General features: G+C 43.8%; 1 pseudogene across 1 annotated transcript in view; it reads left to right on the forward strand.

Annotated features, from left to right (window-relative positions):
• The first annotated feature begins 2,792 nt into the window (after positions 1–2,792).
• The window catches only part of LOC310867866 (cadherin-10-like), a 49,293-nt pseudogene continuing 25,195 nt past the window's right edge, over positions 2,793–26,890 (forward strand). Inside the window, exons 1-2 of the transcript XR_014571072.1 lie at positions 2,793–3,003; positions 18,265–18,559. The product of XR_014571072.1 is annotated as a cadherin-10-like (transcript). The remainder of the gene's footprint in view (positions 3,004–18,264; positions 18,560–26,890) is intronic.

Raw genomic sequence — 26,890 nt, forward strand, 5'->3', positions numbered from 1 at the left:
CCATATAAGGAGTTCCTCCCTGTCCCCAGTTAACCCCTGGGGGTCAAAAAACCTTAGGTTTCGTTTTTGACTCTCTATCCTGATTGGACGAAAGGCTGGGTCCCACAGCCAAAAACGAAACCTAAGGTTTTTTGAGTGAAATCACTGAATATACCTTTAAGTCTTCGCACAGACACACACTCACAGGGAGTAGCCAATGTGCTGTGCGTCAGTAACCATTGTGTTCCTATAACATTCCACACCCATCTCATAATATAGTCTCTAGTCTACATATCATATCTCATGATATGTTTGTGTGTCTAATAATGAGTTGCACTGTAGGAATTCTTGTCATCTCTCGTTGTCAGTCATGCTTACAGTATGCACATTTATCTGCAACAGCATGTTGCAGATAAATAAACTAGAAATGCAATTTACAATTTACAATTTAGGCATTTAGCAGACGCTCTTAATCCAGAGTGACTTACATTAAGCAAGAACAAAAAAGCATGGGAATACATCACATAAAAAGCATTTATCATGAAACATGCGTAAGCTAAGAACGTAACAGTGGAATATCTATATAATGAAACTATACATATAAAGTAAACTATACATGTACTGTATACTATACTATGTTATATATGTACTATGACGTGCTATGACTACATACAATGCAATTATAGTGCTGTCTACATAACATGCTATAAGTCTGTATCAAATGCTATCTAAGCCAACAGAAATGCTATCTAAGGGTTAGGGTAAGTGCTATGGGCCATGATGGAGTCTGAAAAGGTGGGTTTTCAGACTACGCGGAAGATTGGGAGTGATGCTGCAGTTCTGACTGCAATGGGAAGTGCATTCCACAGTTTTGAGCCAGAAGGGAGAAGAGTTTGGGACGTGTGGAGCGTTGTCCCGGCGTTTTTAGTGAGGGTACTTCCAGCTTCCCTGCGTTGGCTGATCTGAGTGTGCGGGAGGGTTTGTAGGGTTCAATCATACTTACAAGATATGGGGGAGCCATACCTTTGTTGCTTTGAATGCTGCAGCATCAGAGTTTTGTATTCTGTGCGGGCAGGCCAGGGGGAGGTAGTTTAGAGACCAGGATTATGGCATGTTTTTTGTGAGGGTATCTACCCTAGGGGACACGGGGAGAACATGTGAGGGTACCTACCCTAGGGGACACGGGGAGAACATGCAAACTCCACACAGAAAGGCCATTTCACCAACCCCGCCTCGGGTATGGGCACTGGGAGGAGGGAGCACGCCGCCAGTGCCCACAGCGTCCCCAGCGGGAATTGAACCCAGGACCTTCTAGCTGTCACAAGCTGTGAGGCGACAGCACTACCGACTGTGCCACCGTGCTCCATGTGTTGTGTGTACTGTGTAGGCCTACATAAAACATTCCATCCACAGCCAATTGCATGAATATTTGCATTTTTTCTCTTGATTATGTGTCTTCATTCAGCCAGACTTTATCTGTGTGTGAGTGGAATGAGCAATGTTTCACTTTGAGATCTCATTAGATTAGTTATTTGATTTCTATTCGAGGGCAGGATCACATTATGTGCTTAACTTTGATCAATGGAACCATAATACTAATTTGCTCAAAGACAGTAACAGCTTCTTTGTTCACTGGCATGCCTCCATTGATGACACTAGAATCCTTATTTAAGAGCTAAGCAAATGTATTCCGTATTCCCTGGTGGTTCACAGTGAATGCTTGTTAGGATATCTCTGGCACGCCGGGCCTTTTTTTTTTTTACACGGTGTTGACTAAACAGGCTTTCTTAGAAAGGAAGATTTATTAGGATTAACTCCCATCAATTATGCATGCATTCCCAAATGACCTATCAGGGCTAATCCTGTGGGGAGCACAGTGAGGTATATAGTGAGAGAGAGGTTCACCAATAGCATAGAGGATTGTGTCTGGTTAAACACAGAGCTTAATGAACGTCTGGGGAGCATTCACAGACCTATATATATATATTCCACTGTAGTACACAGTGGCATAATACGTTTATAGAGGTTGACATAAGTAAGTGCATTGAAGTAGCACTTCAATGCACTGTGAGGAAGTCACTTACTGTACTTACTGTACTGTAAAATATCAGGAGGGACATCCACTTTGCGGCTGGCTGTTTGTCGTCCCCTGGGGAACGGTTATTTTCTCATAACAGACCTGCCTACCGCGCGTTATGTTAATTGCTTATAGCAGCGTAATGCTGCTTAAAATGCTCTTTTGTCGTAAAGGTTTGCCGCATCTAACACGGAGATGCACTTTATTTGTACGATTTGTGGAAAAACCTTGAAATTTAAACTCTTTGGCGAAGACCTTCTTTTGTACCCGTCTCCTTCCCTTTGTCTTGGAATAACGACACGACGGGAAATATGCACAAAAACGAATTTCACCCACTATTTTACTTGTAAAAACCTGTCTGTCTGTCTGTCTGTCTGTCTGTCTGTCTGTCTGTCTGTCTGTCTGTCTGTCTGTCTGTCTGTCTGTCTGTCTGTCTGTCTGTCTGCTAGCTGTGCTGGGATGAATCGCATATCTAAACAACATTGATCCTCAGAGTATCAGTGCACCGGGGCCTCGATATCAACAACCCCCTTGTGTTTCAGGAGTGATCAATATTGTGTCGCCAGATCCAATTAATTTGTGTTTGTCTCCTCTCCTCTCCACAGGGACCTACATGACGTTGAGGACGGGAATACGATGCGTTTTGTGGCGACGCTGATCTCCAGCATTCATCCCAGCTGAAACTCGCTTCCCGTAAACTCAACGAGTCAACTTTCACGCTTCCCAGGATAATACCATGATAGCCAATCACCTGCCGCTCCTCCTGATGCTGTCCGTCCTGTGGCCCAGCGCCGCCCTGCCCTTCTCCCCCCGGAGCATCGGGAATCTGTTCGGCATGTCAGAGGGTGACGGACGGATACTGCAGCGCTCCAAACGAGGATGGATGTGGAATCAGTTCTTTCTGCTGGAGGAGTACGCGGGAAACGACCATCAGTACGTCGGGCAAGGTAACGTCTCAGAACACCACCGTCCACTTTTTTTTTTGCTTTAGCTTGTTAACCCATTCTGACCTGAGATCAGATTCATACGAGGTTTCCGCCGGACACACACTGGTCTGATTAACCCATTCTGACCTGAGATCAGATTCTAAAAAATGTCAGTCGTTCTTCGATTATCGCGCCACTCGGTGGCGCGATATGAGCTTGTAGGTCTGCTATTTTTGAAAAATAGCTCAGATCAGATTCATACGAGGTTTCCGCTGGACACACACTGGTCTGATTAACCCATTCTGACCTGAGATCAGATTCTAAAAATTTTAGTCGCTCTTCGATTTTTCAAAATAGCAGACCTACAAGCTCGTATCGCGCCACTCGGTGGCGCGATACGAGCTTGTAGATCTGCTATTTTTCAATAGCTAAAGCATGACATGATGCTGACACCAAAATGGGTGCCCGTTCAGAATGGGTTAAATCAATGCTTGATGTACAGTAATTGGTTGATGGGAGGCACGGACCGAAACAGAAAAGCTCGGCCTTCGAACTGAATCGTGCTGACGCTGACGCGGCGGCGCACACACATGCAACATCACCCCCCCCCCACTGCGGCTCTCACACATCACGCTTCGCCCCATCAAGTCACGTGTTGTACGTGAACCCTGACATGAATGTCACCTCACATCATCGCATAATTAATTTTCCTGCTGTGCAGATGTCAGTGATGTGATGGAGGAGGCTTTGACATTTGCTGTGTGGAAAAGAGCACCATTTGAAGCTCATTTGGAGAGCTTGTTTGGCATCATGCCTACATGGTGTAATTATGCACATCACGAAGCCACGGGCAACTGTAATCACAGCTTCATCAAGTCCTTTTGAAGGTGCAGCTGATGAGTCTTCTTGCATACTTCAAGTCTTTGCCAAATTGGGAGCTTCTATAGGCCAGACATAATGATATACTGCGCATAATTCACAAGAAATTGCAAGAAGGGTTAATACAGTACACCCACAGCTTCTCATTTAAGTTATCGACTGGAACGAAGGGGGTTTGGGGTGACTGTGAACAGCCAACTTAATGTTAAACCGATGTATCCGTGGCACTGCTTATGGCTGCGCTGGGCACTGGGGTGGGTCATTTCAAAGCCTGAGAATTGAAAACTTTGCCTTCCAGAAATCACAATTCTGATTAGCTGGTATGTGTGTGTGTGCATGCATGCCTGCCTGCCTGGTGCCTGCTTGTGTGTGCGTTTGCAGTCTGTGCATTGAAATTCAACTCACAATGAGGTAAACAAGTTGTACTAACTACGTATGTGTGGGGACACTCATGTGTCTGGGCATATTTCTTGCTGCATTCTTTGATGCTTTCTGGCACTGAACTTCCGTGGCACGACAGCCAACCCATTCACCAACTCCCCACTCTCCCTGTGTACAATACAATTCACCATTAAACTGTCGGGGAGACAAAGGCCTATAATAAATGACGGAGCCGTGGATTGAGGTAGGGTGTTGTTGGGGCGTTTGGGGGCAGAACATGCAGGTAGAACATGCACGGCAGTGTGCTGCCATGCAGAGGCGATCCAGATCTGTATCACCACTTTCTCTCTTTCAATGCAGGCCGCAGTGCAGACTAGAGTTCTTCAGAGAGAGAGAGAGAGAGAGAGAGAGAGAGAGAGAGAGAGAGAGAGAGAGAGAGAGAGAGAGAGAGAGAGAGAGAGAGAGAGAGAGAGAGAGAGAGAGAGAGAGAGAGAGAGAGAGAGAGAGAGAGAGAGAGAGAGAGAGAGAGAGAGAGAGAGAGAGAGAGAGAGAGAGAGAGAGAGAGAGAGAGAGAGAGAGAGAGAGAGAACGTTGAAAAGCTATACATTTCCTTAATCGACTGGGAGGACGTAGCTGTGAAATGTTGTTTTGTGTATTTTGCATGCATGCAACATTGCCTTGTGCTGCTGGTCCTGTGTGTGCAGCATGTGTCCTCACTTGTTAAAGGAGAATTCCATGCTAGAATGCTTTCTTATCTTTCTTACCTTTCTTTGTAGTTGTTACGTCCCCACCAAAGAGGTCCAGGTGTTTCTTTTGTGCAAAAGCTCCTTATTGGCTATTTTCCCTATACCATAAGCCCTCAATGAATTGCATTGAATTGAATGGAAATTGAATGGGGCTATGGGGTGTTATGCTAGTTCGCTTATTTCCATCGAAAGAAGTAGTAAAGTGTGCCGCTTGGGATATTATTTACATTATGAAGAGAGGATATATACAAAGAAATTATCATTTTGAGCGATGGAAATAAGCGAATTAGCACAACACCCCATAGCCCCATTCAATTCCCATTCAATGCAATGCAATTCATTGAGGGCTTATGGTATAGGGGAAATAGCCAATAAGGAGCTTTTGCTCAAAATAACACCTGGAACTCTTTGATGGGGACGTAACAACTACAAAGAAAGGTAAGAAAGCCTTTTAGTATGGAATTCTCCTTTAACGTGAAGCCTGCAGAGCTACAATGTGAAATGGGTGTGCATTCATCTGGGAGTAGAAACCTTGATATCTCTCCTTTTGACTGACTTTCAGACTGCCGTTAACAAGTGAGCACTCTGCAAAACCCAGACGCGGCGCCCTATTTCTTTTAAGGGGGGTCTGTGAAGTTAACACTTGCAAGAACACAATCACGTCTGGAGCATTTCTGAAGTGAACAAAATCCCATTATATGTTCCACACAACATGTTGCCCAGAATTAGAATATTCCAGCTGTTTTATTATTCCTCTCGCTCTCGTGTTATTGTTTTAGAATTGGCATCTTCAATGTTTTTTAGCAAGGTCTTGTGCAAATATCTTACCCCGTGAATTTTACAACCAGCTATACATGATAATGTGACACAGACAAGACAGGTCAAGTCTTGGAGAGAGAGAGAGAGAGAGAGAGAGAGAGAGAGAGAGAGTATTACTCTGTACCCATTTTGAGCTCTATTTTGCTATCTCCTCTTTGCAGCGAGCAATGCTCACCACAGACCTGACTGGGAGTGCCAATGCTTTCGCTGCTTTACTGACAATCCCTCAGTGTTTGTTGTGTGAGGCAATTTAACTCATCAAGTCTCTCTTGTGTGCAGCTTGTGCTGCAAGGCCAGGAGAGGCAGTGCTTGTGCTTTGTTGCCTTGAAAGGGAAGCCATTAAAGCTATACGAATTTGATTTAGTCACGGCTTTGTGGGAAAGTCATTGTGCGGCACTTTTTCAAGATTGTCATTGCAATTTTCACCCATGCTTATGCAATCTGTTTCCTGCACTATAACGCAGAGCCCTGCACCTTTTCCTTTTTAACCCATTCTGAACGGGCACCCATTTTGGTGTCGGCATCACGTTATGCTTTAGCTATTTAAAAATAGCAGATCTACAAGCTCGTATCGCGCCACCGAGTGGCGCGATACGAGCTTGTAGGTCTGCTATTTTTTAATAATCGAAGAGCGACTGACATTTTTAGAATCTGATCTCAGGTCAGAATGGGTTCATCAGACCAGTGTGTGTCCAGTGGAAACCTCGTATGAATCTGATCTCAGGTCAGAATGGGTTAACCATCCAAAACCAACAGCTGGGTTTAGGACTGAATGCAGCAGATGTACAGTATGATGTAGCTAATAAACCATATATAGAGCAGTCATCTCTTGTATTGTCTTTATCCGACCGATAGGCCAGGAGAAAACCTTTATTTCCCCGCCCCCTGTCCGCATGTGTGTCCGTGCATGTGTCCGCATGTGTGTCCGTGCATGTGTCCACATGTGTGTCCGTGCATGTGTCCGCATGTGTGTCCGTGCATGTGTCCGCATGTGTGTCCGTGCATGTGTCCGCATGTGTGTCCGTGCATGTGTCCGCATGTGTGTCCGTGCATGTGTCCGCATGTGTGTCCGTGCATGTGTCCGCATGTGTGTCCGTGCATGTGTCCGCATGTGTGTCCGTGCATGTGTCCACATGTGTGTCCGTGCATGTGTCCGCGTGTGTGTGTCCGTGCATGTGTCCACATGTGTGTCCGTGCATGTGTCCACATGTGTGTCCGTGCATGTGTCCGCATGTGTGTCCGTGCGTGCATGTGTCCACAATGTGTGTCCGTGCATGTGTCCGCATGTGTGTCCGTGCATGTGTCCACATGTGTGTCCGTGCATGTGTCCACATGTGTGTCCATGCATGTGTCCACATGTGTGTCCGTGCATGTGTCCACATGTGTGTCCGTGCATGTGTCCACATGTGTGTCCGTGCATGTGTCCACATGTGTGTCCGTGCATGTGTCCACATGTGTGTCCGTGCATGTGTCCGCATGTGTGTCCGTGCATGTGTCCACATGTGCCTCTGTGTGTGTCCTGTGTGCACTGCTAATCTTGGAATTCTGAAACCACTCAATAAACTTTGCATGCACACTTTGTAGGCAGAAAGAAGTAAAAAGAAAAACACCCCAAATAGTTCAAATCGCCCTCTTATGGTGGTGCTATATCAGGTCACTTTTCGTTTTAATCCAATTTAGTCGTCTCCTACCAGGGAGGAGCCCTTGCCAGGAGGACGTATAGCCTTCATTCTACTCCTCCCTGCTGACAGGTGCCATATGCCATGATGTACAGTGACAATTATCACCCTCCCTGCCCGGCTTCCCTCCCACAAACACGGGCTAATTGTGTTTGTGTAGACAAAGCCACAGCAGCTCCACGGTAGATTTGAACCCACAACAGGGGCCTATAACTGTACTCATATGTCGTAGTCACGTGATAAACAGGGAAACAAACATACCTTCGATGATTCTCACTGACAATAAAGTTGATGTACAGTTTGAGTTCACACCCGTGTGAAGTGAGGGGCGCTAATTTAAAGTCTAACTCATGTTGATTAGGTGATGTAATGTGATGTAAAACAAACGGTGCCAACACAAACATTAAACGCCATTAACAATATAGAGACAATATGACGTAATGAGTGACAATATGACGTACATTTTCCCTTCATCGTCAATGGTGCTTTTAAAACAAACATTGAACTAAAAACAACGGCGACCATGAGGCCAATTTGTGGAGATTCTTCTCAAGGCTGAGTGTGTTGGGGCATAAGGCCGCAATCATACACTGCCACTGAAGAATACCGGAAGACTCGACCCGGTGCTTGCCCGTTTTTCCTCCCGGAATTGTCACCAGTGAGGGGGATAACTTTGTAATATGCTATTGGCTGTTTGTATTCTTTTTGGAAAAATATAAAAAGATACTCCTGTAGAAAGGCTATATTATTTTACTTATATTGACAATTTAGTATTATTTAGTATATGTAAGGTTTTGCCCCCTCAAATGGTACCTCGTCAGATAATCCCCCACATATCCTACAACAACTTCTGTGAACAGACTTCAATGTAGTAGATTTTCATTAATTATATTTGTACTGTCTGCTGTCATGAAAGTTTATAGTTAGAGAAATTCAAAGTCCAGCCGTCTGCTGTCCAGCCTCTCCCACCCCTCACATTGGGGAAAATTCTGGGAGGAAACGGGGCGAGTCTTCTTGTTACCCCACTGAATACCCCAGGTTATGTGGTTTGTGTGTTGTGTTGCAGTTTCTGTAACAGTTTTTGTCTTCCGGGGTATAGGGTTGTCAGCCCCATGGCCTGGAGCCCCATGGCCCCATAGCCCCATAGCCCCATGGCCCCATAGCCCCATGGCCCCATGGCCCCATGGCCCCATAGCCCCATAGCCCCATAGCCCCATGGCCCCATGGCCCCATGGCCCCATGGCCCCATGGCCCCATGGCCCCATGGCCCCATAGCCCCATGGCCCCATAGCCCCATGGCCCCATGGCCCCATGGCCCCATGGCCCCATGGCCCCATGGCCCCATGGCCCCATGGCCCCATGGCCCCATGGCCCCATGGCCCCATAGCCCCATGGCCCCATGGCCCCATGGCCCCATGGCCCCATGGCCCCATGGCCCCATGGCCCCATGGCCCCATAGCCCCATGGCCCCATGGCCCCATGGCCCCATGGCCCCATGGCCCCATGGCCCCATGGCCCCATGGCCCCATAGCCCCATAGCCCCATAGCCCCATAGCCCCATAGCCCCATGGCCCCATGGCCCCATGGCCCCATGGCCCCATAGCCCCATGGCCCCATAGCCCCATAGCCCCATAGCCCCATAGCCCCATAGCCCCATAGCCTCATGGCCATGCAACTCCCCACCTGGAGGACCAGTGCTGCTTTATGTCTAGCCCCTCTCCCGTGACCTGCCCGGTTGAACCTGCCAGGGGCTTTAACCCATTCTGACCTGAGATCAGATTCATACGAGGTTTCCACTGGGACACACACTGGTCTGATGAACCCATTCTGACCTGAGATCAGATTCTAAAAAATGTCAGTCGTTCTTCGATTTTTCAAAAAATAGCAGACCTACAAGCTCGTATCGCGCCACTCGGTGGCGCGATATGAGCTTGTAGATCTGCTATTTTTAAATAGCTAAAGCACAACATGATGCCGACACCAAAATGGGTGCCCGTTCAGAATGGGTTCATCTTTGAGCCCCCGCCGATATAGTTCATAGATTGCTATGTCATAATTAACTTGTGACAACCAAGCAGCGGCTTGGAAATCACTGCAATAGAAGCCAGAGATACGTCTGTGCGGCTTACAGTACTAGTACTGTAACTGTACTGTACAGTACTATAGTGCCTCACATTGCATCACTCGCACAACGCAAAGAACACTCTGGGGGATTATTACCATTATAAATAAATACCACACTGTTTGCTCGCATGATTCCAGCTAATTGGCCAAACATTGAGCATGCTATAGAGCAGTGGTCCTCAACAGGCGGACCGCGGTCCACGACCGGACCGCGGCACACCTCTCTGCGGGCCCTGGAGAAAAGGCCTGGGCCGTGGCTCAGTGGTCCAGGCACCTTGGCTGGTAATCCAGTCTGGCAGTGTGCCGCGGGTTCGACTCCCGATCCCGACAGGAAATGGGGAGAGAGATGGGGGAGTGACCCCCCCCATCTCTCTCCCCATTTCCTGTCAGCCTATACTGTCTATCCCTCCATAAAGAATATAAAATAAAGGCGAAAGCCACAACAAAACATTAAGAAAAACCCAGAATAAACAGAATAAAGAGAAGAAAAAAAGTCACTGCAACCGCGAGTTGAATTCTCTGTTGTATTCGATCAATGCCAAGAAGCAATTAACACTCTGAATGTGTGTATTATGGGCCGGTATGTCATGATGACAATGTTGCGCTGACTGGCTCACATTCACACATTCAGTTGAATGAAACAAAATTGGATTTTTGGAGGTGTGAATAATTAATATTTTGTCAAAGTGAAAGAGCTATACAAACCCGGTTTATATACCTTGGTAATTGGTTGTTTCTAGGTGAGGGGCGCAGCAATTTTATTTGCGTGCGCATGAGACTTGGACCATGGTCTTGTTCAAAAAATATTTGTGGACCTTCAGCATTTCTAGTTGAGGACCCCTGCTATAGACATAGGAAAGCGAACTGTATGCACATGATTAGGGAGCTGCCCCTATGAAGACGTGTAATAATTAACATGGTCATTTGGAAGAAGGGTCTGTTCTTTTCCATTAAAAAGTATTTTCCAATTTGACAAAACAATTATCAATTAGACAAGACAGCTGCAATTGGCATGATTGAGAGAAGATATTATCTGATAAGCACCTAATTTGTTACCCCTTCGCAATTACAAATAATGGAAAATGTGATGCATGATATGATATATTATGAGAAGGAAAAAAACACACCTGTGTGAAGTGAGGGGCGCTCTTATCATCGTACATCATCATGATGTAACGATTTGCTCAGACACATGACGTAAATTCTCCATTCATTGTCAATGGGAATTTAACAAAAATACCGATTTGCTCAGTCACATGACGTAAATTCTCCATTCATTGTCAATGGGAATTTAACAAAAATACCGATTTGCTCAGACACATATGACGTGAATTCTCCATTCATTGTCAATGGGAATTTAACAAAAATACCGATTTGCTCAGACACATATGACGTAAATTCTCCATTCATTGTCAATGGGAATTTAACAAAAATACCGATTTGCTCAGACACATGACGTAAATTCTCCATTCATTGTCAATGGGAATTTAACAAAAATACCGATTTGCTCAGACACATGACGTAAATTCTCCATTCATTGTCAATGGGAATTTAACAAAAATACCGATTTGCTCAGACACACAACGTAAATTCTCCATTCATTGTCAATGGGAATTTAACAAAAATACCGATTTGCTCAGACACATTATGACGTAAATTCTCCATTCATTGTCAATGGGAATTTAACAAAAATACCGATTTGCTCAGACACATATGACGTAAATTCTCCATTCATTGTCAATGGGAATTTAACAAAAATACCGATTTGCTCAGTCACATGACGTAAATTCTCCATTCATTGTCAATGGGAATTTAACAAAAATACCGATTTGCTCAGACACACATGACGTAAATTCTCCATTCATTGTCAATGGGAATTTAACAAAAATACCGATTTGCTCAGACACATATGACGTAAATACTCCATTCATTGTCAATGGGAATTTAACAAAAATACCGATTTGCTCAGACACACATGACGTAAATTCTCCATTCATTGTCAATGGGAATTTAACAAAAATACCGATTTGCTTAGACACATATGACGTAAATTCTCCATTCATTGTCAATGGGAATTTAACAAAAATACCGATTTGCTCAGACACATGACGTAAATTCTCCATTCATTGTCAATGGGAATTTAACAAAAATACCGATTTGCTCAGACACATGACATAAATTCTCCATTCATTGTCAATGGGAATTTAACAAAAATACCGATTTGCTCAGACACATGACGTAAATTATCCATTCATTGTCAATGAGAATTTAACGTAAATACCGATTTGCTCAGACACACATGACGTAAATTCTCCATTCATTGTCAATGAGAATTTAACGTAAATACCGATTTGCTCAGACACACATGACGTAAATTCTCCATTCATTGTCAATGAGAATTTAACGTAAATACCGATTTGCTCAGACACACATGACGTAAATTCTCCATTCATTGTCAATGGGAATTTAACAAAAATACCGATTTGCTCAGACACACAACGTAAATTCTCCATTCATTGTCAATGGGAATTTAACAAAAATACCGATTTGCTCAGACACATTATGACGTAAATTCTCCATTCATTGTCAATGGGAATTTAACAAAAATACCGATTTGCTCAGACACATATGACGTAAATTCTCCATTCATTGTCAATGGGAATTTAACAAAAATACCGATTTGCTCAGTCACATGACGTAAATTCTCCATTCATTGTCAATGGGAATTTAACAAAAATACCGATTTGCTCAGACACACATGACGTAAATTCTCCATTCATTGTCAATGGGAATTTAACAAAAATACCGATTTGCTCAGACACATATGACGTAAATTCTCCATTCATTGTCAATGGGAATTTAACAAAAATACCGATTTGCTCAGACACACATGACGTAAATTCTCCATTCATTGTCAATGGGAATTTAACAAAAATACCGATTTGCTTAGACACATATGACGTAAATTCTCCATTCATTGTCAATGGGAATTTAACAAAAATACCGATTTGCTCAGACACATGACGTAAATTCTCCATTCATTGTCAATGGGAATTTAACAAAAATACCGATTTGCTCAGACACATATGACATAAATTCTCCATTCATTGTCAATGGGAATTTAACAAAAATACCGATTTGCTCAGACACATGACGTAAATTCTCCATTCATTGTCAATGAGAATTTAACAAAAATACCGATTTGCTCAGACACACATGACGTAAATTCTCCATTCATTGTCAATGAGAATTTAGGACAAAAATAGCCGGTATGCTCGTCTACATACAACGTAATGTCTCCATTGTCAATGGCACTGTTTGTGTTAGGAACATATGACGTAAATTCTCAATTCAATGTCAATGGGAATTTGTGTATAGGACAAAAATAGCCCATTTCCTCAGACACATATATACGACACAAATCCTCCATTCATTGTGTTTAGACAAAAGTCTACAGTACTATGGCTGAATATAAAAACTTACAGACAGGCAGCAAGAATTATGAATTGAAATTAGAAAAAGGTTCATTCAGAAGCTGTATAATGTGATGTCAAATTGCGTGTGGCTTTTGGGAGGATGACTGCGTAAGAGGATGTCAGGAAGAAGAAGTGGTGTCTCGACATTACTTATTGTTGCATTGATTTGAATGTTAATACCAAGTCCTGCTATCAGTACAGCTCTGTCTTTATCCGTCACTCACTATACTGACTATGCTCTACTTTCTTACATTACATCAGTTTCTCTGTCTTCCTTTTATGCACATTCCCATTCCCATAATGGAGATCTCTGTATCTGGCTGTCTGGCTGTCTGTTCCATGCCCATATATATATATATATATAAAAAAAAAATTATCCCACGATTTTGTAACCCAGTTTTCTTTTCACCCAGTGCCAATTATCTAATGTAATCCTGGGTGCTACACTTCCTCTGCCAACCTGGGGGGGGGCAGCGGACTGACCTCATGCCTCCTTCTATGCATGAGGAGTCCAAGCTGCTTCTTTTCACCTGACAGAGGGGAATTTCCCCGGCCGGACGTAGCGCGTGGAAGGGACACTGCAATTTACGAGCTGCGTTCGCTTCCCGCGTTTGCGCGTCTTACTTGTAATACTAGGTGTTTATATGCATAAAGTAGGTAGGTAGCAAATAGTTACACCTAATAATTTTACATTTCAAACGTTCCTTCACAGAGATACTGAGATTTGACAGTTTACAGCGGTCGAAAGTACTTGCGCGCTCTGCTTGCACACTAGTTGGCCATTTATGGCCTACTAGTGCAACAAGCCAGTATGCACTCGACAGAGTGCAGTTCTAGTTATTTTATCGATTTATGCGCTTTATGGGTTAATATTGATGAAAACGGCGTGGTCCTCGGCCTCCTTGGCTGACTGGGCCGAGTTGCTCATGCAGTGGAAGGGTGGATCGTTTCGCAAAGCGGGCCTGCAATACGGATGCGGCTCACACTGATTATATATGTCCCTTTTGATTGCCTGTACATCCCGCGGTGCTCTAGCATCCCACAGATCTTTAAAAAGAAGCTACAGACCTTGAAGAATACATTTGTTAGACTGATGCTTAAACTCCACCCAAGAGCACATCTTCTCCCTGCTCATTGTATTAGCCTCAAGTGGCTCAGAGTGGAGACAGAGTATCACATCAATCAACAATCTCTGTGTATGGTCCACAGGGGTGTAATCAAGGTGAATTAATTGTCTAAGGTTAAGAAAGTTGTAGGTTAGTAGTAAATATTATAAATACAATTAATGTAGGCCAATCAATCAATCAATCAATAGTATGCCTTGGTCGCCGTTTTGTATAGCCTACTGTACCTAATCTTTATGGGAGTTATCTCAGCTTGAGATCAGAACAAAATGGCATGGCAATTATAAGGCAAGGCAACGGATTCAGGTTACTGATATTCACCTTCCTGTTTCGCCAATTATGTGCTTCTATTTTAAGGCTTTCAGCAGATGTGCTGTGTGTGTGTGTGTGTGTGTGTGTGTGTGTGTGTGTGTGTGTGTGTGTGTGTGTGTGTGTGTGTGTGTGTGTGTGTGTGTGTGTGTGTGTGTGTGTGTGTGTGTGTGTGTGTGTGTGTGTGTGTGTGTGTGTGTGTGTGTGTGACGAGACAGGTTCAAGTCACATGGTTTTGAAGAGGCTGCCTTGTCTCACATTTACATTTTACAGAACTTGCCTCCTCTCGAGATACAATCATACACACGCCTCAGAGCTGAAGGAGACGTCTACCTTTCTATGTATACGGCCTTACAAACTACCTCTGGCCTCCAGTAAACTACCTCAAAATTGTACAGTACTTCAGTAAATGTACTTAGTTACTTTACACCACTGCATACTCATGCTACCTGGGAATAGATGGCACGTCAAATTTCACATTTCCTGTCGCAGGTCACAATTGTCAAAATTGTCACTCTTCAGGATTGTAGAAAAAAAAAACATTTCCTTGCAATAGGCCTATTCATATCAATAAGGTGCTGATGCACATTGCCCTGGCCCTAACTACTTACTTGCTTGAGACGTGAGCCAACAAGGTAGCACACCAAATAATGTATAGACAGGCCACTGTATAGTAATGTTTGAATAAAGTATCTGTTACATTGTGACTTTTGCAGCCGTTTCCCGGAGATGGACGAGTCAGAGTTGACTCATTTGAGCAATTTGTGTTGTGAGTCTCTTCCTTTGTCATTCTTTTTTTTTTAAAGATTTATTTATTGATAATGCAGATATTTACCACAATGAGTTACAGAATCATGATTTATTTTTTTATTTTTTTAAACAAGACAAGACAAACTCAAAAAAGAAAAGACCAAAAACAGTAAAAACAACCCCCCCCACCCACCCGCCACCCCAACCCCAGAAAGGAAAACTACACAGCTCTCATTACTCTGTATTGTACACAACACCTCTTGACAGCAACAACTCGGATAAATATACATGAAAATAACAATATAAATACAAACTCAAACTAAATCAACCCAGAGGAGATATTGAAGGTAGAACCTCAAAGAACCTGCCCCATATTTTTCCTTTGTCATTCTTGAAGGGTGTGACATGTACAGTAGCTAGGAAATCAATTTGACGCAATTGTATGAAAGCGTGTGAGTCATATTCAACTCCCTGTGCAGTAAACCCACTGTTATTAGCGAGTGATCCGAATCTCATGGTATTTAATGCCTTGAACAGACCACTTCTGACGCAGGTGTCTATAACCTATTGTTATTTCAAAATGGATTCATCACATAGTCTGTGGACACAATAGGCCTACATTTCAGCATCGATTCAAGATGCAAGATGTAACACTAACAGACATGTGTAATTCTTCACACAGCCTCTCCATGCAGGTCAAGGTTGTTATCACAGCATACTGTTGAGTGATTACTGCTTTCAAACATACAAAAATGTCTTGCATACTAAATAGTATGTTAACCCATTCTGAACGGGCACCCATTTTGGTGTCAGCATCATGTTATGCTTTAGCTATTTAAAAATAGCAGATCTACAAGCTCATATCGCGCCACCGAGTGGCGCGATACGAGCTTGTAGGTCTGCTATTTTTTGAAAAAATCGAAGAACGACTGACATTTTTAGAATCTGATCTCAGGTCAGAATGGGTTCATCAGACCAGTGTGTGTCCGGCGGAAACCTTGTATGAATCTGATCTCAGGTCAGAATGGGTTAAAACGCCATTGCCGGAGATTAGCTTTCCATACAAGCGTTTGCGTGGCACATCTATGCACGGAATGTCTATGTTCACAGGCTTCTGTGTGCGGCCTAGAGGAGCATCTGAGCATGTGCAACACCTTACACCATCTTTGATCCACCCGACATTGAAACATATCCTAATTACGTCATTGACATCCAGTATATATATACCTGTACCACGCATACTGTACATACATTTCACCACTAATATGACTGTAAAATCCGGGATTCGAACTCGGGAGCTACAAAAAGAAGTACACTCAAATCGGAAGCACTGACCACTAGGCTACGACTACGCCTTGACACAGAGATAGAGGGCATGGTGCATATAAAGCACAATGGTTGTGATCATGTTAAAAAAAAAAATCGTTCCATGTAAATGGTAAATGGTAAATGGTGCATTTATATAGCGCCTTTATCCAAGGCGCTTTACAGAGATTGTGCATTACATTCACCCATTCATACACCGATGGCAGCGGAAGCCATGCAAGGCACCAACTAGCACATCGGGAGCAATTAGGGGTTCAGTGTCTTGCTCAAGGACACTTCGACAGTAACTCTGGGGGAGTTCGAACTGGCAACCTTACGGTTACCATCCAGGCACTCTACCCCTGAGCCACCGCCGCCCCATGTGTTGTGTTGTAGAACAACATAAGAACGCTGGTGGAATAAATGTATTTTTCACGTCACGTCATTAACAACTATTAGTGTTATCTTACATGTTTCTACAACTCTGAGCGGTTGTCGCATTGGCTTGTGGACACAATCTCGGCGGCCTATGTTGATCTAGGCCAGCCGGTCCCGGAGAATGTAGTGGCCCACTCCACAAGGGGGGTGGCCACTTCTTGGGCTGTCCATGAGGACATTTGTGCAGCGGCTTCATGGACTGTGCCTTGCACATTTGCGAGGTTTTACAGACTGAACGTGGAATCCCAGCTATCGCTGGGTTCCACCGTCCTGCTTGCAGCTGCCCAGCGAGATGGTGATGGGGCTGAGTGCCCCGTTCCTCGCGACCCGGTTGGTATAAGTCATCCGTTGTTAAGACCGTAGTGACGGTCAGAGTGAGGTCGATATAGATCGTAAGTTATGTCTATAACTATGGATCTATGAGACCGAACGATGACCGTCACTATCTGCTGTCGCTCGGAACGTTATGAGGCGTTCGAGGCTGGAGGCGGAGCCGGCCGCACCGGGCATAACTTATACGGTGAGACCGCCTCCTACGGGTCATGTGGGCATGACAATGTTGATATTTGGTCTCGAAGAAGAGGAGATGAGGGCATCATTCGTTGTTATGACCGTAGTGACGGTCAGAGTGAGGTCGATATAGATCCATAGTTACGTCACCATCGACAGCCAGTTATATAATACGTTTCTTTAAAGGTATATTCAGTGATTTCACTTAATTCAAATATCACTTATTTTTTTGTTTTGTTGTGATAACCCTCTCTACTAGAGTGTGCTGACCATATAAGGAGTTCCTCCATGTCTCCAGTTAACCCCTGGGGGTCAAAAAACCTTAGGTTTCGTTTTTGGCTAGGTGGCAAAGCCTTCATCCAATCAGGATAGAGCCGGAGCGGGCCTTGGTGTGTATGCTGTTGGCCTGTCGTGTGTCCCCCCCACTGTAGTGCGTGCATGTGCACATCTTGTTACCGAGGCGGACCGGGTTTTTTTTCCAAATCACCCAAATCACTGAATGCTCCTTTAAAGGTTTATTTGTTGTTTTAGTATTTAATTTCAACTTGCGCGCTCTGCCTGCGCACTGGCGGAAGGGGCCGATAATGTCCCATAGCTGGGGGGTACAAATATATCCGTACTTCGCAAAAAAAGACTTAAGTGAGAGCATCAAGTGAAGATGGTCAATGGGCCAAATTATTTGCCTTTATGTTCAATCCACCTACTGTATATCTAATTATGTCTTCGCTTCACTTTTTTTCAGCTACACTCGAACATGGACAGAGGCCTTGGCAACGTGAAGTACATTCTCACAGGGGACGGGGCGGGCACCCTGTTCCTGATCGATGAGAAGTCAGGGGACATTCACGCTACCAAGCGGCTGGACCGGGAGGAAAAAGCCATGTACACGCTCCACGCCAAGGTTATGGACAGGAACACCAATCTTGATCTGGAACCAGACACCGAGTTCAACATCAAAATCCATGATATCAACGACAATGAGCCAAAGTTCGAGAAGGAAATCTACTTTGCCAGTGTTCCTGAGATGTCCGAAGTTGGTAAGTGAGATCCTAAGGCGGTGAAAACTTTCAAAAGTATTATAGATTGGTACATAGTATATATACAGTATGTATGGCTGTAGCCACTTCAAAATATATGGCCCAATGTTTGACGTGCAGTAGTACGTCAAACGTACGTACGTCAAAAGTAGTAGTACTTTTAGGGAATAGGTTCCTACTGTAACTGTTACTGAATAAATCATTATATGCAGTAGTGCTTTAGCAATAATACCCGAGACTCCGAGAGGCCACTGTATTGTTATTACCACAGGTGTTGTTGTCATTATGACAAGCAGAGTGCCACACATGCTCAAAGCCCTTGAATATACATGATTATCCCATTCTGATCATTTTGGTGTCAGCATCATGTTATGCTTTAGCTATTGAAAAATAGCAGATCTACAAGCTCATAGCGCGCCACTCGGTGGCGCGCTATGAGCTTGTAGATCTGCTATTTTTGAAAATCAAATAACGACTGACATTTTTAGAATCTGATCTCAGGTCAGAATGGGTTCATCAGACCAGTGTGTGTCCAGTGGAAACCACGTATGAATCTGATCTCAGGTCAGAATGGGTTATATACCTTGGCTTATCATGAAGTGCAGTGTTAATGGATAAAGGAGGGCTTTTACAATGGCAATCATGCTATACATAACAGTATAATAAACTTACAATCAGGAGTCTGCTAAATGAGAGGAGGTGGTTAGACCTGACCTATAATAAGGTAAGGTAAGGTTATCATAGGACCTATTTTGTCTGGGCAATTCCTAGCAATTCAATGCCTAGCTTGCTGACAATGACAAAGCTGATCAACGAGACATAATTCCAATAGAAGGGTACGTGAGCAAGAGATGTGTCCTCCAATTTGTATCACAATGAAAGTAACGTTGCACCAGCTAGGGGCATGCTGTTAAATAGCAACCCATGCTCAAGCCAGTGTTGAGGTTGTAATTTGACAATAGGCTACTCAGACTGCACAGTGTGCACTCACTGAAGCACACATCTCCAACTGGAGGCACAATAATTATAATTATACTTGTACTTGACCTGTGTCAGTATCGTCAATATATCTCTCTCTCTCTCTCTCTCTCTCTCTCTCTCTCTCTCTCTCTCGCACTCTAGACGACTTATAGACAACTGTTAGTAGACCAGTTAATGACATCAAACTAAAATGAGGCTCTTTATATCCTTACGTCAGTTTAAAATAAAATAAAGGCTGCTGATGGAGACCTATACTATTATACTCAGACCCAGAACCATGGTTTCTGATGGAGACCTAGCTGGCGAGATGTTAATGTTTGCCTTTCCTGTGTGCCTTGGAGCAGTGGTTGGATCAATCACTTGCACGTGATTGATCCAACCAGTCATAGTGGTGTGTCGGGCGTTTGTTCCGGACTGCACAGGGGCATACCGGTGGTGCGCCTTGCAGTAGCCTATGTTAGCCTATTGCAGCCTTGTCACTATGTGTGATGTGATCGCATCTCCTTTGACAGCTGAATAATTAACCTTACCCGGCTGATTGTTTTGTCCATGTTTCATTGTTTCATTGTTTGTTGTTTCATACTGTGTGAATGAAATATTTGCATTGATATCAGCCATATGTCTTAAAATTCGGAACAAAGGGGGTGACAACCTTTGCCATCTGATCCGAGATGTCCAGTCCATAATGTGATGTGCGGTGCTCAGAAAGCAAAAATGATATTTTGGGTGGTCTGATAAACAGTGGATGTAGCTTTTCCAGACATGCACCTCATGCTGCCTGGGCACTAGGCTAGGGGAAACTCCCCTCTAAATATGCATGGTTTGGTAACTGTGGAGATTAATTTATTATTATATATTTATAGTTATGTAGGCCTATAGAGCTTTTCAGCCTCTGCCACTGAGGTGATAAAATATGAAGCCGCTTGCCAATTAATGTCTCTCCATCTCAGTACCATGCTGTCAGCCAACTGTTCACCAACAGGCTGTGTCTCAACTTTCCATAGAAGATAGACACTAGGGGTTGCTAGAGCACCCCCTGCCCTTTTGGCAATTTTGCTCTTAAAAAAAAAAAAAAAATCCCCTTAATTTGTAGTGTGTGGACCATGCGGTGACATTGATCAAATCTTGATAAAAAACGCTTCTACTATATTATTACTTTAGGCCCCCACAATCTAAAGCTATGTTTCTGTCAGTGGTTCTTCGATTAAAGTAAAATAGCAGACCTACAAGCTCGTAGCGCGCCACTCGGTGGCGCGCTATGAGCTTGTAGATCTGCTATTTTTCAATAGCTAAAGCACCAAAATGGGTTCCCGCCCCAAAATGCGCTGCACAAGGTGCCCTTTTTTTCACTTGAGCACCTGCCCCCTCTAAATGTCTGTGCACGCCACTGGTTCAACGTGTATTTTGTTTCTACATTGGCTGCTAACCAGAACTTTATTCCAAATGACAAACCAAGAGGCTTACTAGCTATATATATTGCATGAAGTGACACCATGCTTTGGTGAGGAACGAAACTGCTCAACATTACTATTTTCTCGTCCAGGTCTATATCAGGCAATACTGTTGGCAATGAATGTGTTCCATAATTCCAGTGTTTTTGTTCATCAAAAGAAACGCAGATAGCACATGATGTGTCTTTGCTGTGGCACAGTATCACTGGAAACTGGATTCAAATCAAATCAAATCACATTTTATTTATAGAGCACATTTTCAAAGACCAGGAGGCCAAACAAAGTGCTGTACAGGAAACATGGCACAAGTGACATAGTAAAACAAAATCAAAGCAACACAAAAAAGTACACAGGTTAATTAGGTCAAACATTGAAAGCCAGGGAGAAGAAATGGGTTTTTAGTAAAGACTTAAAGGCCTCTAAGGAGGGAGCAGACTTAATATGAAGGGGACAGTTCCAGAGTTTGGGGCCGGCCACCGAAAAGGCACGGTCACCTCTGGACCTGTAATTGGAACTGGATTGCAGAGGACAGTATCTTGGATATGTCTGCCATGCCCCGTAAATACAGTAGTACCCCTCTGTTCATCTAATGGCAGGTGCTGCCAGTTCTCTGAGCTTCTGCTGTGGTACTTTCCGTGCCAAGGATCATTTCAGAGTGTTTGAATAGAATCATAATCAGCCCTAACCTAGCCTCGGTACCAGGCTTTCATTTTTGTTGGTGCAAAAATGTAAAGCCTGGAGGAACGCATTGGCCGCTCTGGTCTAAAAGTGGGAGTCAACCCTTCCGGGTGGGCGTCGCTCCAAATGATGTGACGTACCGCTGCACTAGGGGGGAGAGGAGGGGCCGGGGGTGACGGACAGATCGATGAGATCCAATCAGGGCGTGCGCAAATCTCAGCCGCGACCCGCCCCTCTAGACCAGAAACCTAACACGTTAGCTCAGGCTAGCCCTAACCTGACTCTGCCAGATGGGGGCGGTATTGAGTAACCATGTTCCCCCAACACTGCAACAATTGTGTGTATATAGCAAGCTTCTTGGATCTGGCATCGTCAGGTTAAATCAGCCCCGCCCAGTCAATGAATGTGGATACTGTAATTTGTGGGATATTATATTGTTGCATAGGGCCTTGGACTATTAACCCATTCTGACCGGGCACCCATTTTGGTGTTGGCATCATGTCATGCTTTAGCTATTGAAAAATAGCAGATCTACAAGCTCATATCGCGCCACCGAGTGGCGCGATACGAGCTTGTAGGTCTGCTATTTTTTGAAAAATCGAAGAACGACTGACATTTTTAGAATCTGATCTCAGGTCAGAATGGGTTCATCAGACCATTGTGTGTCCAGTGGAAACCTCGTATGAATCTGATCTCAGGTCAGAAATGGGTTAACCTTGCTGTAGTTGTGTGCGATATGACATGATTAGGTCATGAAAACATCTGCTAGAGAGATTGTTTGCATGATGCTATCATTTGCAGTTTTGTACGAGTAAACAAGGTAAGCTCGCGTTTAGCTGTAGATCTGTTACACCAGAGCAGTGGTTCCCAAACCTTTTCATGTCAAGGACCCCCAAATTGACACTAATTAGCCTGCGGACCCCCGTTTGAAGATATAATGCCAGGGACCCCCATAAGATAAGATTTAGATTAGCAATGATTCTCAACCCGTTTAATTTCACAGACCCCAAGTTTGACATACAGTAAATATTAGTCTACAGACCCCCATTTAATGACATTTATATCTCTGATACCCACAATTTATATTGTAAAATCAATGTTAATTTAACTCAGACTGTACAAATGGAACCAAATAACGGGTCCAATTGAGTTCAGAGTTACAGACCTATAAGGGTCCAATTGGTTATCATTTAGCTGGGGACCCCCTGGAACTCCCTCAAGTACCCCTGGGGGTCCCCGGACCCCACTTTGGGCGTTGAAGCAATTATGGGTGACAACACGGACCCATTGGAGCCTAGTTGTGTTGGTAATATTACTGACGAGCTGGATTTATAGTATAATGCTGTAGCAGCAGCTCACTTCAGAAGAAAAGGTACTGTCATCCCAGCATTAGCAGCTACAGTACATAGCCAACCCACCCCCCCCCCCCCCCCCTCTCTCTTTTCTTTCTTTCTTTTTTTTACTTTTTACTTTAAAGCTGGAGAATATAATTACATCCTGGCTGGTAATAAAACCATAAAAAAAAGGAAAACAGAAAAACTGCAGTTTATAGTATTATTATCATCGCAAATCAGACAGACACAATTAAAATTTGCTCTCTCTCTCTCACACTCACGTGCGCACACACACACACACACACACACACACACACACACACACACACACACACACACACACACACACACACACACACACACACACACACACACACACACACACACACACACGCACGCACACAATTACCAACATTGGCAAGAGTCACCTGGGACATTTTCTGTGCCCAGAATAAAAATGCACCACCTTTCTGGAACAATGGCACCACTTGTTTCTGCAGGACTGCCATTGTGAAATACCGTTTCTGTTTTCCACTGCTTTTTATTGAGGTCACTTGATTCATTTTAGCTCTCTCATATTATTTTTTATTATATTGTTTTCTCTCTTGGTTTAGATGAATCTTTTGGGCTTGTAGCCTAATGCCTTTTATTGATAGGAGAGTAGACTGACAGGAAATGGGGAGCGAGATGGGGAGTGACACATAGCAAAGGTTCTCGGGTTCGGGATTCGAACCCGCGACCCTAGACCTAGTGACACTAGGTCATAGGCAGCCTATAGGGAGACTTCGCCACCACACCAGCGGCCCGCCGGGGTCCCCCATTTTCATAGTAACACAGGTTCTACCACTGACGTTTACTCACGGAAACTGACTGCGAAACCTAGGCAGAAATGGGTGGGGCCTGTACTGTATGTGGAGTTGTCATGATCCATGGGATCCAAGGGAGTTGTATGCTTGCTTTGGGTTGGAGGTAGCCTGGTTAATAAACCAGACCGAATCAGCCGTTGGCAAAAATAAATTGCCTGCCGGCGGATTACGGTCTGGAGAGGCTCAATTGTACGCCCATTTCCTACACCAGAGAAATGGGGTGGCCAATCGGGACACGGTATGCAATATGGGCGGGCTTTGGTACAGTGACTTTCAATGCTTGAGACCTTTGACTGACAGTAGCTCTGACCAATTGCGTCAAAGAGAAAATGTTTCAACCCGCCCCCCTGGAAATTAAATCCAAGCTGAGCCTCCCCAGACTAATATCCCGCGGTCTGTGCGATATTAATCTGGTTTATTAACCAGGCTAGGTTGGAGGCTCTTTACCTATGCTACTGAGAGTGTGCATGCAAAGCGCTCTCTCACACGCACGCACGCACGCACGCACGCACACACACACACACACACACACACACACACACACACACACACACACTGGCAAAAGGCAACACCTCAGAAAAAAGAGGCATGTGTCTGGTCTCTGTGAGGACTCAGACTATAAGGCCGATGCAAGTGGAGCCGTTTTGTTAAAACTATTAAATTCCCAATTGCAAATTGTAATGAAGACGAAACTGTAGACTAGAGCACCTGTTAGAAGAGTGACAGAGGTCTAGATATGTTTGGGGGAAAATGTAACAGATTGGTTTTAATATTAACCCATTCTGACCTGAGATCAGATTCTAAAAATGTCTATTACATTCTGACAGTTTCATTATTAACCCATTCTGACCTGAGATCAGATTCTAAAAGTGTCTTCGATTTAAAAAAAATAGCAGACCTACAAGCTCGTATCGCGCCACTCGGTGGCGCGATATGAGCTTGTAGATCTGCTATTTTTCAATAGCTAAAAAGCACGACACGATGCTAATACCAAAATGGGTTCAGGTCAGAATGGGTTAATGTCACTTATATAAAGTTATAATACCGTAATGTATGGGAAAACATGTCTGCCATGGAGCAAGATTTCCTTTGGACTGTTGTTTACAGTGGTGAACAAGATTTGGAACACTAGATTTACAATTTACAATTACAATTTAGGCATTTAGCAGACGCTCTTAATCCAGAGCGACTTACATTTAAGCAAGAACAAAAGCATGGGAATACATCACAAAAAAGCATTTATCATAAAACATGCGTAAGCTAAGAAAGTAACAGTGGAATATCTATATAATGAAACTATACATATAAACTATATATCTATACTACTATGCTATACATATGTACTATGGCGTGCTATGACTATATACAATGCAATTATAGTGCTGTCTACATAACATGCTATAAGTCTATCAAATGCTGCCTAAAGGTCATTACACACTGGCGAATTGGCGACGCGATATATTCGTGCGAATAATTCGCATTTAAAAAAAAACAATTGAAGTCCATGCAAGCTTCCACATCAGTGGCGAATGTGCGAAAATGCAACCGTTTTCGCTTTTATTTGTTCGCTCTGGTGTCGTATTTTGCAGAGATTCGCAGGCGAACTGCAACATGCAATATTTCGCATTTTCAGATCGCTTATTCGCATCGCGTCGCTAATTCGCCAGTGTGTAATGACCTTAAGTCTACCGAAATGCTATCTAAGGGGTTAGGGTAAGTGCTACGGGCCATGATGGAGTCTAAAAAGGTGGGTTTTCAGACTACGGCGGAAGGTTGGGAGTGATGCTGCAGTTCTGACTGCAATGGGAAGTGCATTCCACAGTTTTGGAGCCAGAAGGGAGAAGAGTTTGGGACGTGTGGAGCGTTGTCCCGGCGTTTTTACTGAGGGTACTTCCAGCTTCCCTGCGTTGGCTGATCTGAGTGCGCGGGAGGGTTTGTAGGGTTAGATGCGTGTGCTATGGTGATTCACCAGGATGGCTCCTTCAAGGCTCTTGAAGCAGATACAAACTGAACTGAAAAGACAGAGATCTCTTGTAAATCATAATAAAATAACTGACCCCATGGCACTTGGATGTTGTGAGGAGGGGAAAGACATATATTGAAATGCCTCTGTATATTTTTGTATTACATTCAAAATGATTTCCATGTAATAATATATCTTTCTGCATAGTTTGTAAACCCTGAATAATTTCAATAAAGCTTATTTAACCCATTCTGACCGGGCACCCATTTTGGTGTCAGCATCATGTTATGCTTTAGCTATTGAAAAATAGCAGATCTACAAGCTCATATCGCGCCACCGAGTGGCGCGATACGAGCTTGTAGGTCTGCTATTTTTTTTAATCGAAGAGCGACTGACATTTTTAGAATCTGATCTCAGGTCAGAATGGGTTCATCAGACCAGTGTGTGTCCGGCGGAAACCTCGTATGAATCTGATCTCAGGTCAGAATGGGTTAAAAAGCAAAAGGTGGGCTGGGGTCATGTCTACGCCACGCAGCAATCTATAGGCTATACATTCACCACCTTGCATGTGATAGGAGAGAGAGCCAGCTTCATGGCTGCCTTGCTTGATTAACCAGGACATTGGTTAATCAAGCAAGGCAGCCATGAAGCTGGCTCCCCTTTTGTGGTGTCAGTGCAGGGACAAAGTAGGACAGATGTTCAGGCATTCATTAGTATGCATGGAGACATTCTGCCCCAAACACGACACAGCGAGGTCCCTTGAAATACCAAGGACAATGTTTTTAATTTGTGGAATTATTGAAGAGGCTTGAAAGATCAACTATAAAGTGCTTGGAAAAGCCCATTGCTCAAAATGGCAGGATGTCAGAAAGGAAACAAGATAGAAATTTATGTTGTAATCCTGAGTTTATTGTTGATTTAAATCACAGTTCCTTTCTCACATCCATATTTCTGTGGGAGTCTTTTGAAATGCGATCGTAATTTGATTTTTAATTGCTTTCCAGTCTTCCCACAAAGCAATTTGCAATAGCAAAAGATTAGTTTTTCTTCTTTATTTC

This window comes from Protomyctophum parallelum (assembly GCF_964188405.1).
Source record: "Protomyctophum parallelum genome assembly, chromosome: 12".
Lineage (NCBI taxonomy): Eukaryota > Metazoa > Chordata > Actinopteri > Myctophiformes > Myctophidae > Protomyctophum > Protomyctophum parallelum.